The 18,603-nt window shown below is 42.2% G+C and overlaps 1 protein-coding gene across 1 annotated transcript in view; it reads right to left on the bottom strand.

The window, feature by feature from the left end:
- The window catches only part of RNF125 (ring finger protein 125), a 48,708-nt gene that overhangs the window by 20,547 nt on the left and 9,558 nt on the right, over positions 1-18,603 (bottom strand). The window lies entirely within an intron of this gene.

The raw sequence follows: 18,603 nt of genomic DNA, 5'->3' as shown, positions 1-18,603 counted from the left end.
TAAGAATTTGCCACGATTATATATATATATATATATATATATATATATACCGCTAATGAATTGTATTGGCCTATTTTCTTCTTCTAATTGATTCCAATATAAAACTGGCTAGCTACCATTCAACATAGGAAACCGGCTGCTGTTAAAATGCCCACATGTGTATGGTGAACAATTTTGTGATCAGAAACGCATCGATACAGTCTGTCAAATTTGAAGCCATTAATTTTGTAATTTAAATATGAGTCTAATCAAAGACCTTTCTACTTAAAGAAAAAAAAAGCATCTCTAAGTTCCCTGATATTTAACCTTTATGTATAATTGCTAACCATAATACATAAACTAACAAACTCAGGAGACTTAATGACAATATTGCTTTATTAGATTTGCTTCAGAGAATTATCTGGAACTCCACTGCCAAATGAGAACAAATAGCCAGAAGGCTGGCCAAAAACTGAAGTTCTTAATAGTGATCAGTAGAGCAGCAGTCGTACAAAGGACAAGAGGGCATTAAATGGAATGATGTTTATGTTACAGTAATATAAAGTTCACATTCATCAAAGATGAACTCTACCCTAAACACAAAATTGTAGAAATAAAAACTAAGCAAAAAATTTAAACGAAACCACCATGCCCCTGGCCCATATAAGGCCTAACTCAGAAATAATGGCCTTTTCTGCAGCAGACCAGTACCCTCTACCTAGCTGGTCTCTGTGTTATCGAAGCGAGTACAGAAAAATCAGGTGATTCTAGGTCAGCAGTTTGCAGAGGTAAGGGGAAAAAAAATCATTGTTTTCTTTAAGGCTCTAGAGAATCCTCTTACAGGAGACAGTGGAAAAATCAATGCCAGATGGCTCTCAAGGAGATGCTGCTAATGGTTCTGCTACTGTCAGGTCCTCTGTGAAAAAACATTCCTTCATAGGAAATCAATACAGCAAGGCAGCGCTGGAAACCTCATATCTCGGGAACCACCCACTTCCCCAGGAGAGGACAGGGCCCTACTCAGTCTCACCCCTACGGGCCAAGCAAAGACCCTTTCTCACGATGCCAAGGATTTATGACTTGGTTCAGAAAAAGCAGCAGAAAATTTCCCCCTTTTCACTTCTTATTTGTTGTTGAAATGGTATTTTAACCACTTAAAGAAAATTTATAAATAATACTAGATGCCACTTATGAGGCACTAATTGTGGGCCAGTAAAGTGTGAAGGGCATTACATTTTTTATTGAAGTATAATTGACACACAATTTATTAGTTTCGGAGATATGATATAATGATTCGACATTTGTATACATTATGGAATGATCACTGCAGTAAGTCTATTTTCTGTCACCATACAAAGTGACAAAAACTTTTTTTCTTGAGACAAGAACTTTTAGGATTTGCTTTCTTAGTATTTCTTTCTTTCTTCCTTTTTCTTTCTTCCCCATCCTCCCTCCCTCCTTCCTTCTTTCTTTTTATTTTTTTAAGATTTTATTTATTTATTTGACACAGAGAGAGAGAGAGAGGAGTGCACACAAGCAGGGGGAGCAGCAGAGGGAGAGGGAGAAGCAGGCTATCTGCTGAGAGGGGAGCCCCGTGCAGGGCTCAATCCCAGGATCCTGGGATCATGACCTGAGCCAAAAGTAGACGCTTAACCAACTGAGCCACCCAGGCACCCCTTCCTCTCTCTTCCTCCTTCTCTCTTTCCTTCCTTCCTTCCTCCCTCCCTCCTTTCTTTTCTTTTCTTTTTTCTTTTCTTTCTTCCTTTCTTTCGTTCCTTCTCTCACGTAAGCTCTTTGACCAACATGGGGTTTGAATTCACAACTCTGAGATGAAGAGTGTCGCATGTTCTATGGACTGAGCCAGCCAGGCTCCCCTCTTAGCAACTTTCAAATTTACAATACATTATTGTTGACTACAGTCCTCATCTGTATATTATTTATTTATTTTATGGCTGGAAGTTTGTATCTTTTGACCCCCTTCGCCCATTTCACAACCCCCCAACAACCAATCTATTCTCTGTATCTATGGGTTTTGTTTTGCTTGTTCCTTTGTTTTATTTTAGATTCCACAGAGAAGTGAAATCATACAGTTGTTGTCTTCTCTGACTTATTTCATTTAGCAAAATACCATCTAAGTTCATCTATGTTGTTGCAAATGGCAAGATTTCTTTCTTTTTTATGGCTGACTAGTATTTCATTGTGCGTGTGTGTATGATGTCTTTTTTTTTTTTTTTAAGTAGGCTCCACACCCAGCATAGAGCCCAATGTGGGGCTTGAACTCACAACCCTGCAATCAAGACCTGGGCTGGAGTCAGACGCTTAACCGACTGAGCCAGCCAGGTGCCCCAATGACACCTTCTTTATCCATTCATCCATCAGTGGACAGACACCAAGATTGTTTCCATATCTTGGCCATTGTGAATAATGCTGCAATGAACATAGAGGTGCATGTATCTTTTCAAATAAGTGCTTTCGTTTCCCTCGGATAAATACCCAGAAGTGAAATTGCTGGATCTTATAGTAGTTCTATTTTTAATTTTTTCAGGAACTTCCATCCTGTTTTCCATAGTGGCTGCACTGGTTTGCATTTCCACCAACAAGGCACACAGGTTCCTTTTCCTCCACATCCTCACTTGTTATTTCTTGTCCTTTTGATAATAGCCATTCAGACAGGTGTGAGGTGATACCTCACTGTGGTTTTGATTTGCGTGTCCCTGACGATTAGTGATGTGGAACATCTTTTTGTGTACCTGTTGGTCATTTGCATGTCTTCTTTAGAAAAATGTCTATTCGGGCCCTCTGCCCAGTTTTAAAATTGGATTGTTTGTCTTCTTGTTATTGTAACTCATTCATCCTTCACTCTTGGACAGGTATTATTTTCTCCATTTGAAGTGAAACTGGCACGAGGCCATGCAGCCTGAACGTGGTGGAGCTGGAATGCAGACACACGCTGGTATGGCACTGGTTTCTAATCGCCACACTATATATTCTGTTCTAAAATACAAAATTGAGAATAATAATTTCATAAATAATGCCCTAGCCCTGGGAAAACTGTTTTCATTTTCCTGTATTCCCTTTCTTGGTGGTTCATAGGAATATTGCTACAAACTTCTTTTCGGTTTATTGTTGCCCCACCCACACTCTCCTTTCGGTTCAGCAAGAGTAACCGCTTTCCTGGAAGTGACCTTCTACCCAACACACCTCCCCCAGCCACCAGCCACTGTTTATTTGTTCAGGGGTGGCTACCTGACCCAAGCTGGGCTCGGAAGTTTGTTCAGTAGGGGTTTTGAAATTTGGGCAGAGAGATTTCAAAAGCTCTAGAGAAGGGGGGAGAAATGGAGGGAGGAGAGGAAATGAGTCCATTTCTCTCGGCTTTAGCCAGAGCCTGTAAGCTTCAGAAGCTGTATGTCGGCCTGGTCTTCACGGTGGCCCACAGGGTAGAGAAGCCAGGCTGTGCACAGTGAGAAAAAGGCAGAAGCACCAGAGGGAGATGGACAACGAGGACCCTTGGGCTCTCCACACTGTTTCAGGCTTTGCTTTATACCCGAGGCCCCACTGGGACTCTGTCCTTGGGTTCTGTGAAATGGGTTGATTTTCCGAAAACGTCTCTCTTTTGTTTAAGATAGCTACAGTCGGCTCTTGTCGCTTGCTACAAGCATCTGAACTAGTATTTTATATATATATATATATATAAGCTCGAGGCATTTCCCCAGTTGTCTGTCTCCGAAACACATGGAGAGATCTGGAAAGGAGATGGCGTGAGTGAAGTCCACAGAGCCCCCTGCGATCGGCTGTGAGCAAGGACAATCTGACTCACAGTGGCTGAACCGGGAGGGAGATTTATAGGCCCCTGCAGCTCCAGGCCCAGAGCAAGTGCGGATTTCTGGGGTGAGTTAATCCGGAGGTAGCGGGGCCATTTCCTTTTGCCTTGCCTCCCCCACGCCCATCTTCTGAGGCCAGTAGGGAGAGAGCTGACACCTATGACTTACGGAGGCTTTCCTACTGTCCCCAGTACATTTTCATGGCCCTCGTTTCTTGCTATGATTCCTGTGGCCAGGGCAGTGCGTGTGCTCAGGTGAGGCCCAAGTTCCTGAACCAACATCTGGAATGTTGGACGCAGGATGGAAATCATGAAGATTATGGCTGCTTCTGTAGGGCAGGCGTGGGACAGATGATGGAGTTTCTTCCACAATGTCTGATCAGGGTGCCTGGGGCTCACTAGCATCCTTAAACATACGCCTTCCTCTTCCCTGCTGAGAAGCAATGGCTATGAACAACATCGGCTGTGGAGACGAGCCTACCTGAGGTTTTTCAGATTCCTGGCTTTCCTCTGAGTCTACTTCCTGTCTTCAACAGCTGCCGCCGTCCCATTCTTTGCTTATAGAAAGCCCTGGAGTCTTTGGTCTGCACTGAGTGACCTTGATATGGCTGATGATTGCCCCTTCTGAGACAGCCACGGAGGCCAGGGAGGAGCCAGGGAGCTCCCTACGTTGGTAATCCTTATGGCCATGTGCAGGCTGCGCCCACGGCCGAGCTTTGTCTGGGCTGACTTGCCTCCTGTGGCAACTTGCTATTTTTCTTGGCCCTGAATTTCTCAGCAGCGGTACAGGGTCTGGAGATGGTTGGCACATAATAAGTACTACCCGAGTGGTTGAGAGGCAGAAGAGAACTTTCAAAACAGAACGCCTAGGCTTGGATCTCAGCTTGCATACTTACCAGCTTTCTGACCTTCGACAGTTTACTGAACCTCTCTGGGCCCCATTCTCTTCATCCGTAAGACAGAGTTAATGATGGGTTGTGAGAATTAAGTGAGTTAATGTACGTGAATCGTTTTGAAGAGTGACAGGTACATAGTAAGCCCTCAGTATTTCCTAAGATTATTGTCATTATCGTTTATTATCGGAGGTTGAATTCCCAGGAAGTAGACTCTGAGATAGGAATTTAGGTGCAGTCAGGTTATCGGGCAGTACTTTGGAATCAACCACTGGCATGAGATTGGGATTGGGCAGAGGAAGGAGTTGAGCTGGGATGCAGTTGTAACAGAGCCCGAGGGGAGAGGAGGGCAGGGCGTTTCTTTGAAGTCTTTGTACTGCCCTTCACTCCACCTCCCTAACCCCTTTGAGGAATGTGGGCTGCAGGCTTCCCCTGAGGACAGGTGTGACATGGAGGCAGGACAATTTCTAGGGTGAGACCTGGCTGTGAGCCGCTGGCAGACAGCACTCCTGGTGCAAGTGCTTTGGTCATGGAGGGGAGAGGTGTGCGGTGAACCGCAGTGTCCCCAACATATGTCTTCCCATGCGACCCACTTCAGAGAGGACTCCACCCAGAGACACTGAGTTGTGGTATCAGCACCAGCTTCAGCAAGCTGAGTGGTGTTGTCCCCTTTATTCATTCCAGCTATAGCTCCTCAGGGGGCCTGCGTCTGAATGATAAGTCACCCCTAATACTCCGGTATACAAAGAACATGACAACTGATTAAAAAGTTGTAAAATGGGAGGCTGGGCAGCAACACACAGTTCCAAGCACATATCCCATCCTATTGAACAGTAATAGCAAGGGCTCCCTGCCATGCACGGGGGTGAAGTCCCTGGTGAACCACATTGGCAGCCTGAGGCTGTGCCCCCACGAGGACTGCCCTTTCTACTGCTTTTGTGGAGCCCAAGTTCTGTCCTCTGGGAGGATCTCTTTTATCCAATGTCTTCTCTGGCCATATCTGGGGTGAACATCAGCACAGAAATCTTCTCCTAAGGGCTATATCTATAAAGCCACTTATTTACAGATGGTAGGCTTCCCAGGTCATAGAATTACTTAGAGATTGAATGGTCACAAGATATTAAAAAACACTTCCCAAAAAGCCCCACAACAAGCTTCCCTTATTGGCTTGAATTAAGTCACAACCACACTTAAAGTAAGAATGGTCTAAATAACTTAGGGCTGGAATCCTGAGTTAATAATTGGGAAAGGGGATGGGTTTATCAGATTGGATATATCCCTATCGAGGTCATCAGTTTCTCAACCACTGGGCTGCTAGCCAATGGGAAAGTGAAGTAATCAATGTCGGGCAGTGATCTATATATTGCCGTATTAGCAATGTAACTGGATCAACTGGTTGAAGAGGCAAGATACATAAAGCACTAAGGAATTTTGAAAAATTTGCAGGCTAATCTCCTCCAGTCACACTCAAGAATCCACAACTGTACTTCTAGCCTAAAAAAATTGCTTCAGGGCGATGATCTGTTCTAGAGTAAGGTTGAGGTGAAGGTTTAGCAGGGGATTAGATCAGCAGCAGACAGGAATGATTAGCAAATTAATATTTGGCCTTACTTATTTCACCATTATATGGTGGCTCATTGTTCATTTCAGAAATGCTGGTTTTGAAATCATTAATGTCAAGGGTTACCTAAAATGCAATTATCAAGTGCTTTGTCTGTCTCCCAATTACGGACCCAATCTCATTCAACCTTACAGACCTAACATCTAGCAGAAGGTCTTAAACATGGTACAAACATGATGATAGTTTGTTAAATAGCAAGGGGAAGTTCCTTGTATCTATTCACTCACAGGTACTCCATATTTACGGATACTTTTAAAATGAGCTCTGCTTGGAATGCAACCTTTTCTTCTCTCATCTATCTATATACGTAGCACAAAATGCAAGAATACAGTGAGTTTTTGAGAAATGGAATCATAATATTAATGTCAACATACCTTTATAAGCAAATGAAGTCTTCTAAATTATTTGAAAGTGATGGAAAACAGTTTGCTTTTTCAGGTGTACGAATATGTCAGCTATGTTGTGTCGTGAAAACTGTTCCTTATGGGAAAAGTAAAAACGTGTCAAGTTTTTCAAAGCCTTATCTGTTTATAAGCACATGGAAACATACTAACAACTTCATTGATTCTCAGCCCTGCAATTGGCGATGCAGGAGGTCTTCCACCCCTTCCTCTAGGAGCATCAGGGCTTCTGGGGGTCATCATGAGGTTTCCCACATATGCTTGCAACTGAGTCTATTCCTATGGGGCACAATGACTGCTGCACAGTACCTTCTTCGTTAGAGTGCACCACCCTTTGCTGGCTGTCGCTGCTAAATACCCTTACAGGGCTGCTCCGATTCTCTAACACAGGGTGGTTTGCCTGGTATCCTTACCTACTCATTCATTCATTCATTCATTCATTCACTTGAGAGAGACAGTGAGAGTGTGTGCACAAGCGGGTGGGCGGGGGGCAGAGGGAGAAGGAGAGCGAGAAGCCCAAGCAGGCTCCACGTTCAGCGCAGAGCCCGATGCTGAGCTCCATCTCATAACCCTGAGATCATGACCTGAGCCCAAATCAAGAGTCAAATGCTTAACTGACTGAGTCACCCAGTCTTTCATTTGCTCATATTGTTATTTATGAATTTATATAGTTTTACCACATATTTTAATGGCATTTTTTGCATGTACCGTAACTGTTTTAACTAATCTCCTGTTATTGGACATTTGGTTATTTTCTTTTTTGCTATTATAAATAATGCTAGAATGAATATCCTTGCAAGCAAACGTGTACCTTTCCTTAATTTTTGCTTTAGGATCCTAATAGCTAGTTTAATCTGTTTTACATGCGTCTTAAAAACAAGGAAATGATTTCATAAGTAGTTCAAGGACTGAACAGTTTTCAGAATTTAGAAGAGCAACTGATAAAAATAGAAAACACTAACAATCGTACCATGTATACCAGCTTAATTACCAGCTACAACAATTCAAGGAAGAGCTGTCCAGTGGCCTAGAGCAACTATCTTCCTGGCTACTTTGGTTTTGTGTAGAAACTGCTTACCATCAAGTAAACAATGCAGTTTTGAAATAATTTTCAGATGTTTTATTGTTTTTACTTTAAATCTGTAATTGAGCCATTTGAATCTAAAGAAAAGTACACCTGAATAAGAACTAAATGAGCTTGTTTACTTTTACCATTTTTTACCTGTTTAGTATAAACATTTTTTTTTTTTATTTTAGTAGTAGAAACATTTAAACAGGAGAGCAGAGTTTATAGAAGAGCAGTCTGGAGAAACTAATAATGGGAAATCTCATGAGGGCAAAGAAAGGACTTCAGGAAATTTCTAAAGCAGAGCTGCCTGTTTGATTTGCTAGGACTGTAGGAAAACCAGGTGAAAAATGGAAATTAGGAAGGAGGACTGCAGGTCTCACCACTGATGTTAGTTCTACTTTGTTCCTTCTGCTGGTTTCCTCACTGTCAACCAGAATCTAAATCTGCTTTGCCAGGGTGAAATCCCAGGTCAACTCTCTACCTCTTACTCCAGTGTTCTTTCCTTTTCCATAGTGGTTCTGTGCAGCATAACCCCTACTCACTGATAGGAAATTTCTCTATATCCAGATAGATCTCCCAGTCATGACCTCTACATTGGGTGACTTACAAATTAGTTGTCTGCCTCAAATAATAATAGCTATTATTTATATCTACCACATGCTGGAGTAAGTCTTTACTTTCATTATTTGATTTTAACCCTCAAAATAAACCAAGGTTGCTGTAGTCTGCAAGTAACAGAAATCTGGCTCAAGCCTGCTTAAACAAGAAGAAATTGTACTGGTTCATATTTTGAAAAGTGCAAAAGTAGTATTGGCTTCAGGCAAGGTTTGATCAGGGCTCTGTTTCCATTTCTCTGCAATTCTGTTCAATCTTATATGTCTGCTGTGTTCTGAAGCTCAATTCCCTAGTTATATGGAATGGGTGCGGGTGGTAGTGGGTGCTACTTATATGCTTTTTGAAACATTGTGGGGTAGAACTTCAATATATGAATTTTGTGGGGACACATTTCCGTCCACAGTCTTTCATACCTTCTTAGCCATAATCCCCGGCCCAATCATTAGCAAGGAGAATGGGATTCTTATGATTGTCTTAGATGGATCAGCTGAGGGAAAAAGAATTTGGGGAAGTCAACCACAAAGTATATGGTAAAGTAGGTACATTTTGTAAATGAGGAAACTGAATCTGAGATATGTCATGTGAACAGCCAAGGTCATGCGTATAATGAGTGGGAGAGTTGAGTTTAAACTCATTTGACTCTAAAGCCCTTGTTCTTTACACTCCATGATACTAGTGTCTCTTGTTTGCTTTTCTAGTTTGCAGTTTATCTGTTCCTTCTAATTTTAGGCTGTGTTCTCTTTCGATAGCAGATACCTTGCCCTGGCCTTGCAACCTGAGTGGACAACCCAGGACCCTGAGCTCCATGCCCCACTTTGGGCTGCAGGCATGGAGGGCCAGGCCCAAAACGTGAAAGGTTCCCCAGTGTTCTTTGGACTGCTACTTAAAAACTTTTTACAAAGCCCTTACTTTCTAAAGGCCTTTTAAGTGCTCCTTACTTAACAACTTTGGTGGGATGTCACCCCTCTACTTTCCTGAAATCTCCACTCTAATATTAGATCTCCTAGCGTTTGTTTACACTGTTCAACCTGACTGAAGGCCTTTGACTGGATTTTGTGACCCTCCTGATGGGAAAAGCAGAAATGCTGAAGTAAGATAACCATGATAACTGTGATTTATAATGGGAAATATAGATTTGAACTTCATCCTTGCTTCCGTTTCATAGACCTTCAAAAACTCTCAGCATTTCCTAAGTGATAGGAGCACAGGGAGCGTCTTTTGTTATAGCACTTGGTCTTTTATTCTTGGTTCCTGAAATAGCCCGAGCCCTAAAACTGAAAGGAATGTCTTGTTATTCATCACAAGCCCCTTTCAACTACACGTGAGCTTGTGTAATTGAGGTGAGATAAACACAGACATGTGATTCTAGGGATGGGGGCTGGTTGCCAGGGGAACCAACCATGGTCACAGGATGGAACTTTCAGTCCCTCCCCACAACCTCCAGGAAGGGGAGAGGGGCTGCAGGTTGAATCAGTTGCCAGTGGCAATGATTTAATCAATCATGCCTATGTCATGAAATCTCCAAAAAAGCTTAAAAGGGCAGGGTTTGGAGAGCCTTCGGGTTGTTAAACACGGGGAAGTTTGGGGATAGAGGCGTGTCCAGAGAGGGTAGGGAAGCACCACACCCCTTCCCACATACCCTGCCCCATACATCTCTTCTGTCCGGCTGTTTGTGAGTTATATCTTTTTGAAATAAACCAGTAATCTAGTAAATAAATTGTTTTCCTGAATTCTGTGAGCTGCTCTGACAAATTAACCAAACCTGAAGAGGGGTTGTGGGAACTTCCAATTTGTAGTTGGTCAGTCAGAAGCAAAGGTAGCAAGCTGGTCTTGTGATTGGCAAGGGAAGTGGGGGTGGGGGGGCAGTCTTGTGGGACTGAGACCTGTTGACATAAATTCCTAGGCCCAAGATGGACCACTCCTGCCTGGGATGCCACATCAGCAAACTAAAACTTAGATAATTTTCGCCTCCCTGTAAATGGTTTCTTGTCCAGAATCACCATATACCCAGCCAGCCAATTTTCAACTGCCAAGAAACTAATTATTTCCTTGTTCTAAATAAGGCCAGATACGCAACCTCAGCCAATCAACTTAAGCCAAATACTTTTTCCTTATTCTGATTGACCTGCTAGTCTTATAAGGAAATCCCCGACCTCCTAGCCAATCGTGCCGTTTCCATGTTGCCTCTTCTAACATTTTCTAAAAATCGCTCTTTCCCAAACAGCCCTTGGGAAGAGTTCCCCACCGCTTGGGAGGCACTGGACTCCCCCAACCACGGATTGCTGTCCAATGCATGAAAGACATCAATTGTTACTACACTGTTTTGTTTTTGTCATTTGATAGCCCTTACTTAACCTGTGGGCTCTGACACTATTCCCAGGTCGATACAGTCAAAATGGAGTAAAATTGTGGGACACCCAGGTGGTGCTCCAGAATTGGTGGGTGTATGGAAAACCCACACATCTGGTGTCAGAAGTGAGGTAGTATTGTCATCGAGTATTGAGATAGGGGAGACACAGAAGGAATATGATTTGTTTTTTGGGTTTTTTTTTTTTTTTTCCCTTTACAGACACATGGGTTCAAGCCTTCTCTTCTGTTTCCTGGTATGAGTGACCCAGAACAAGTTCCTTAAACCTTTGGATCCTCGGTTCCCTCCTTTATAGATTATGGATACTAATACCCATTTCATAAGGTGGTTCTGAGACATTAGAATTTATACGTGAAAATATCTGACAAGAAATAAGTACTTAATAAATGGGAAGCCCTACTTCCTTCATAAGTTTTCTTTCATCTCAGCCTGAAGCGGTAACTCTCTCTCTGAACTGTCATAAAAACCACAGCTCACACAACTGGTTTGACTATTAACCAGGCACAATGTTGTGATAACTCTTCTCTTGCTGTCTTAGACTTCTATTTAAAACTCGTAACTAGTTAACTTTCCAATTAGATTATAAGCAACTTGCAACCTCTATATTATGTAGTACAGCGCCTTGCACACAGATTTGGAAAGAACACCTAGTGCAAAACTTTCTCTTCTTCATGCATAATAACATTACTCTACTATGCTAAGTAAATTCCAGTCATTCTCAGCTTTGAGGCTGACAGTAGAAACACGACTTAGGAAGACTATCTCCCCCCTGCGTTTTGAAGGGTGGCAGGGGTCACTGCGAACAAGGACACAGACCCTTATTGCTATTCTGATGTGGATGTGGTTAGTACTGCCTCTGAGATTCCCAGTAACCTCAAGCCCCCACAGGGGGTCCTGGGCCACGGTTTCCATTTTAGGTCCCTTTTATCCCAATTTCTAAAGATAGCTTCTGCCTTGGTTCCTGTTGCAAAAGTGGTTTTCCTGGTATCCTTCTAAGCATTCCATGCCAAGAATGACATGATTTGTTGTCCTAAGTAGAAACCTACTGAGGATGAAAGGGGATGCTATTTATATTTATATTAAGACAACAGGCCTCACACAGTACTGCTACCCATCCTTCTCCTGGTACTGGAGCTTTGCCTTATGTTTGCTTGTTCTTTCCTTGAGGACCAAGAACCTGTTGCTGAAATCCAGGCTGGTTGGGTGAGTAGAGGTCACCACCAAGAGATATCCGAGACACGGATTGCCTTATCTGAGGACACTGTCCTCTGCCCTTCTGTCTGGACTTCTGTTGTCAGCTGAGTCAGAATCTCCCACCCCCTTCCCAGAGGAGTGAGTTTGGCCATGTCCCAAGATTAGTGCCTGTTTTACTCTGAGAAAATAGCCACGTTTCCATGAGATAGGGTGAGTGTTGCTGTTAACCAGTTATCTGGTTAAAGTACAAACAGTCCTCAAATAAGGGCACAATAGACACAGGTGCTTTGCACTTAGAGAACTTTCCAGTTCCATGTGTGCTGTTATTTACAGCACTCCCAGTCCTGTACGAAGTAGGTCATTGGGTCAGAATGTTTTTGGGAGTTCCAGCAAACCAGTGTTGCCCTGGCTGTGACTCCCAAGCAACTTCCCACCCACCCCAACTTTTCTCCTGGGGGTCTCGTCATCTCTCTGCCAAGTCAAGAACTTGGGTTTTTCTGACTGCTAGCCTTAGGCACCACTTGACACCAAAACGTCCCAAGACATCTTTGCCTCTCATTATAATTGCTCCTTGAGTTAAAAGCACTCTCCCTAGAAGGCCATATTAAAATCGCACATTGACTTGAAGGGGAAGACTGTCAACTAGGCCACAGAGGATGACGTCATTGCTTTGGGGTGATCGGAATACTGAGTTTTCAAAAGGCAGAGTTTTTAAGGTGGGGGGTGGTCCCTAGACATGTTTGCCAAAGGGCTTATCAGTATAGTTTCATCTCCTTGAAGGTATTTCTGGTAAATAGGAGGATAAGATCAAAAGAGTCCAGTTAAAAGATACTCCTTGAAGTAAGTTCAGTCCCCTTTTCCTGGTCTGTATCACTCTTCGGTGATCTCTCCGCTTCTGGAAATTTAGATAAACTCAATTCAATAAGCATTTATTGATGCCAACTTTGTGCATGGTATTATAATAGGCACTGGTGATACCAAGAAGAATGAGACATAGTCCTGGCCTTCAAAAAACTCAAAACCTGGTGGACCATTTGAGAGAACTATGTAGCCCATAAAAATTATTATCTGCCCTCATTCAGTCAAAACTTCAGCCCCCACTTTTTTAAAAAAGATTTATTTATTTGAGAGAGAGAAAGAGAGAGAGCGCACAAGAGTGAGGGGCAAAGAAAACCTCAAGCAGAATCCATGCTGAGCACAGAGCCTGACATGGGGCTCGATCTCACGACCGTGATATCAGACCTGAGCAGAAACCAAGAGCCGAACGCTTAACCAACTGCACCATCCAGGTGCCACACCATGGTTTTATTTCCTTTCCACTAAAAATGATCCACCACCCAAAGGTACCTGCTGAAAAAGAACAGATTATGCATGTCTGTTTTAAGAAAAAATTCCCATTAGGTTGCAAACGCATTCTAATTTTCTATGTCTTTCAGAGATTTTTTTTGGTTGTTGAGTCTCTGTAGAAAGTAGATTAAGTACAACTAGATTCACATTTATAGTAAATCCTAATGTGTAATTCCTTCTTACCTGAAGGAGCCAGAGAAAAGACAACGACAGAGGAAAGGAATATCACAGCTATCTCCATAAAGCTGAAAAGCTGCAACCTGCATGGGTCATGTGCTCACTCCGGTTTTCTACAAAAGACACGTGGGTCTGGGTAAGCACCTATGGGCACATTTAGAAGGAACGTTAGCAAAGGTCTTCTAATTATGAAGTTTCCTAAAAACAGGAAGAGGTTCCATGAAGTAATGAGTTCCTTTTCACTGGCTTTAAACAAAGTTGAAGCTAGACACCCTGTTGAGAGGGGTGCTATAAAGATGAAGATGCCTGTATATTTTTAATGAGGCATCTGTGGGCTGCACTCAAGGGAGGGAGAAACCCCCAGAGGATGCTGGGCCAGTTTGAACCATACTGACCATTTTGAAAGCCAACTTTTTTGCTGTCCTCTAAAATATGAGGATGGTATATTTCCTGAAAGAACCTCTTCTCCTGGGAGTGGAGGGAACTTGATAAAACACAATATTATCTACAGGATTACCCAGGTTTGGAAACTCTCAAGGAAAATAGCATCGCTGATTTGGGTCCCCAGGTTTTGTCAACTTAGAAACTCACATCTGTTGGAGTGACTCACTTTAGGCTGAAAAGCTGTTGCTTTAAAAAAAGAGACAGAATCTGGGGCATTACTCAAGCATTTAGAACAAAGTTTAAACCCAAACTGGGATCAGTGCCTGGGTATTCATCAACTTCGCAAATGAAAACAAAATAAGGGGTGTCTGGGTGGCTCAGTCGGTTAAGCGTCTGCCTTTGGCTCAGGTTGTGCTCCCGGAGTCTCATGTCTGGCTCCCTGCTCAGCGGGAAGTCTGCTTCTCCCTCAGCCCTCACCCCTCACCCCTCACCCCACTCACCCCACTCGTGCTCTCTCTCTCTCAAATAAATAAATGAAATCTTAAAAAAACAAGAAAACAAAATAAAATTGAAAACAATAATAGGTACATTTGCCTGTTTGTGAAGATGTACTTTTAATAATGTTGCTTGTAATGTGTCATTGATGACAATTTAGATACAAGTTTTAAACCAATTGCACATTTTCCTCACAACTGTTTTAAGACTGTATCATTAATTTTTAAAAACTGGCCACTGTGATATTGTGAATTATAATAAGAAATATTTATTTGTTCTTTATCCCCCTTTCTTGCGCAGAGTTCCTAAAATGCTTGGGATTTTCTAAGTGATGAGAGCAATTAAAGTATCTTTTGTTATGTTAATAAGTGACTTTGAAAAGCACCTAAGGAAGCTAGCTGGTTGCCACTCCCAACCTTGGGGAAGGGGAGAGAAGCTGAAAGTTGAATCCATCACCACTGGCCATTGAGTTCATCAGTAATGTCTATGTAGGACTAAACCTTTGACCTGTGGGATCTGATGCTTTCTCCCTGCAGATATGTCAGAATTGAGTTGACATCCAGTTGGTGTCCCAGGAAATGGTTGTTGGTGTGGGGAACCACCCCCTCCACCAACACTGGAATTAGTATCAGAAGCTATTTAGATACTGTATAGCCTCTCAAGTATTGGCTTGGTTCATTGTCTGGAGAGCTAGCATTCTTAGATTCAGAACTCTAAGTTATAAAAATATGAGATCTTGCAGTCCATCCCTGCATCATTTATAGAGTTGATTCATCTACATAACAACCGTTCTTTTATGTTTCCTAAAAAAAATTCATAATAATAGCTTATACTTATCCATATTCTATGCCAGGCATTGTTCTTTACATGTATTAACTCACTTAAGAAAATCTACTTTCCAGGTTAACAGTCTTAAGGAGAAAAACAGACCTTTTTCTTTTATAAGCAGTCCATACGTCAGTGATATTTATAGCAGATATGATCTTTGGTTTTTTGTTTTTGTTTTGTCTTGGTTTTGCCTGTGTGTTTGTTTCTCAAGGGGATTGTTATACTTCCCTTTTCTTGAGCCTTATTTCAGAAGCTTCAGAAAAGGGAATTGATTCCAAGACTCCTAAAACTCACTGTATCAGAAATTCTGCCCGAAGGGTTTTTTGGCAATTTAAACATTTTAAAGAGTGCCCCTGATGATTCTCATGTATATAGAAGTTTGAAAACCCGCTGCTGCTATCCTTCTTGAATTTTCCCAAACACCGGTAGCCCCCTCTCCTCTTGGAGCCCCTCCCTATCAAGGTAGTCCTCCTCTTCAGTTTCTCGGTTTTTCTCTGTCACTGGTGCTTCTACTCTGTTGCAGGCAAAACGGAAAACCTGCATCATCCTGAGAAAATATATTTGGAGCCCTCTTCCTATATTTTTTTATAATGCCATATGTTGGGGGAAGAAGTAGAATAGAGAACACATACTCTAGGCAGAGATGGTTCTTGTTAATAAGGTCCTTCACTATAGCACATACATAGGCCTTCAAGATTTGAACCTAGAGCTATCCTTTTATTTCCCATAGATACCATCACTATCGGTGGCTTACAAAAGCAACACTGGACATTTCTTGGCTTTTCAGATTTTCTCATCTCTCATTATTTATCCAGCTAGTAGCATATTATTGTTTTGAAAAAGTGATAGCTATTTATGGTAAAAACAATTAAAACAGTACCAAAGGACACACAGTGAAAAATAAGGGTGTCCCCACAGTAACACCCACCAATGATGTACCACTGTGGCCAGTTTATGGGGTGTTTTCCAAGCATACTCTGTGCACATCAAACATACAGATGTATATATAAACCCCCTTTTTGTATACAAATGGGAGCATGCTATAGACAATATTCTATGTCTTCTTTTATTCATTGAATAGATCCTCTTTTTTCACTACATGGGTCAAAAGATGATACTGAGGTCTCTTTGATCCAATGCTCATTCTGTTTCCAGGCTTTCTGAATTATGCTTCCTTCAAAGGATGCTTCAATATAACCATAATGAAATAGCTGAGGATTATCTAACCCCGCTCTATTACTTGGATCCATCCTCAGGAGATCTTTGATTCAGTCAACAATATTGCAGTTTACAGGAAAGAGGAAGCTAAAAAGGATACGGAGGAGGAGAAATGACTAAATCACACACCAGTACTCATTAGGGCAGGAGTCTACAACTGTAGATTGTGACCCACAGGTAGGTTGTGAAATCCATTTACTGGGTTTGGAAATCCAGGACTTACTAGAATGCAAGAAAAGTGGGATAGAAAATAGGCACAGCACCTACAGAGGAGCTAAGTATTGTCTTAGAAAACATTCCCATCAGTGTTACATTCACAGGGATGTGTGTACTGGTTTCAAAGATGAAATCTATCCCCCTTCCTGAAGTCACAGAAAAAAAAAAATTGAAAACCATTGTCCCGAGTATACTCCTTGGGAAAATAAGGGGCCAAATATGTTTGAAAAAGTCTGAGAACCAATTTGCTTTTTGGAGATTCAAAACTCATATTAGTATAGGAAGTCCTGCAGTAAAGCTCGTTTAACCAAACATTCCCAAAGACTGGGTTCAGAACTTTTCTCTGTGTTCCAGAGATAGCATGAACATCCTCCCGCACTGGCGCGGGAGAAGCGCAATTCCATCTGTGTTGTCATGGCCTCCAGTTTATACCGGCAAGTTGTCTTCTTGAGAGTGCGAAGTCCTGTCCCCAATTTTGATCTACTGTTTAGCCCTGAATACTGCAAAGAGGGCTAAGACCTCTTCTCAAGATTCCTCCAATCTGGATACGCTAAGGTAAGTGCCGAGTCCTAACATCGAGGAGTGATGAAGTAACTAACTAGACTAAGATACTGTCACCCTGGACAAGTTACTTCACTCCTGCCTGTCTCCAGTTATAATATCTAAAATAAGGAGGCTGGACACTGATTTCGGAGGTCCCATTTTGCACCAGTATTTGGGTCTTTATCTGTTTGGGTTTTTAAAAAAGATTTTATTTCTTTGTCAGAGAGAGAAAGTGCACACACGCACAAGCAGGGGGAGAGGCAGGCAGAAGGAGAAGCAGGCTCCCCACTGAGCAAGGAGCCCAATGCGGGACTCGATCCCATAACCCTGGGACCACGACCTGAGCTGAAGGCAGACACTTAACTGACTGAGGCACCCAGGCGCCCCTTGGTGTTCTTAATCTTCACAGTAATCCTGAAACTTCTCTCCAGCCTTTCTTCCCTTCCTTCTTTCTTGATTTACTTTCCAAAGTTTTTTTGAGAGTCTGCTCTTTGCCAAGCATTGTATCGACTGCTGGAGATGTGATGGTGAGTAAATAATTTTTACACCCCGTTCCCAGCAATCACCTGCTTGGACAAAATGGTGCTTCAACTCTGTCCAATCTTGGCCCAAGTGAATTTTGAGAAGGATGTTCTCACACCTGATTTTTATCATTACTACAGAAAACATTTCTTCATTTTACTGAAACATCTACTCTGCTCAAAAATAAATAAGTAAACCTATGACTCATATTTACATTAGAAAATGGATCATGCCAGTTTTCTATTTGGGATGCTTCCCCAATAATATCCCCCCTGTTCCCTTGGAGGAGGCCCATGCTATCTGTAAGTGCAGCCACCATACAGTAACTGGTCTCAGTTCTTATTCTATGCATGCTCCGAATAAGTCCTATCCAGTGCAATTCTGTGCAGGCAAGAATCACTTCTGAGCAGCTAGCTGATAGACTGACTGAAAATTAAGTGAAAGCGCCTATTAATGCTAATGCAACCATTCCTTAGCAAGGATGTAAGATCCATGTTAAACCTGAATATCAAATATACTGAGAAGGTGGACACAAAATTAGATATCCCATAAAATTTAACTGTACATTCTACAAGTTTTCTTTAAAACACACACACACACACACACACACACACACAAAATAAGCAAAATATGTTGGCTATTCTTTTAACAACATTCAGAAACACTTTTGGAGTGCCTGCAACCTACGTGACAGTTACTGTAAAACTTTATTTTTAGAAAAATTCCTTACTTGTTAAATGACATAAAAAAGATATACTCTCTGGGCACCTGGGTGGCTCAGTCGTTAAGCGTCTGCCTTCAGCTCAGGGCATGATCCCGGCATTCTGGGATGGAGTCCCACATCAGGCTCCTCCACTAGGAGCCTGCTTCTTCCTCTTCCACTCCCCCTGCTTGTGTTCCCTCTCTCACTGGC

The sequence above is a fragment of the Ailuropoda melanoleuca genome, chromosome 14 (assembly GCF_002007445.2).
Source record: "Ailuropoda melanoleuca isolate Jingjing chromosome 14, ASM200744v2, whole genome shotgun sequence".
NCBI lineage: Eukaryota > Metazoa > Chordata > Mammalia > Carnivora > Ursidae > Ailuropoda > Ailuropoda melanoleuca.
This window is presented reverse-complemented; position numbering and strand designations above follow the sequence as displayed.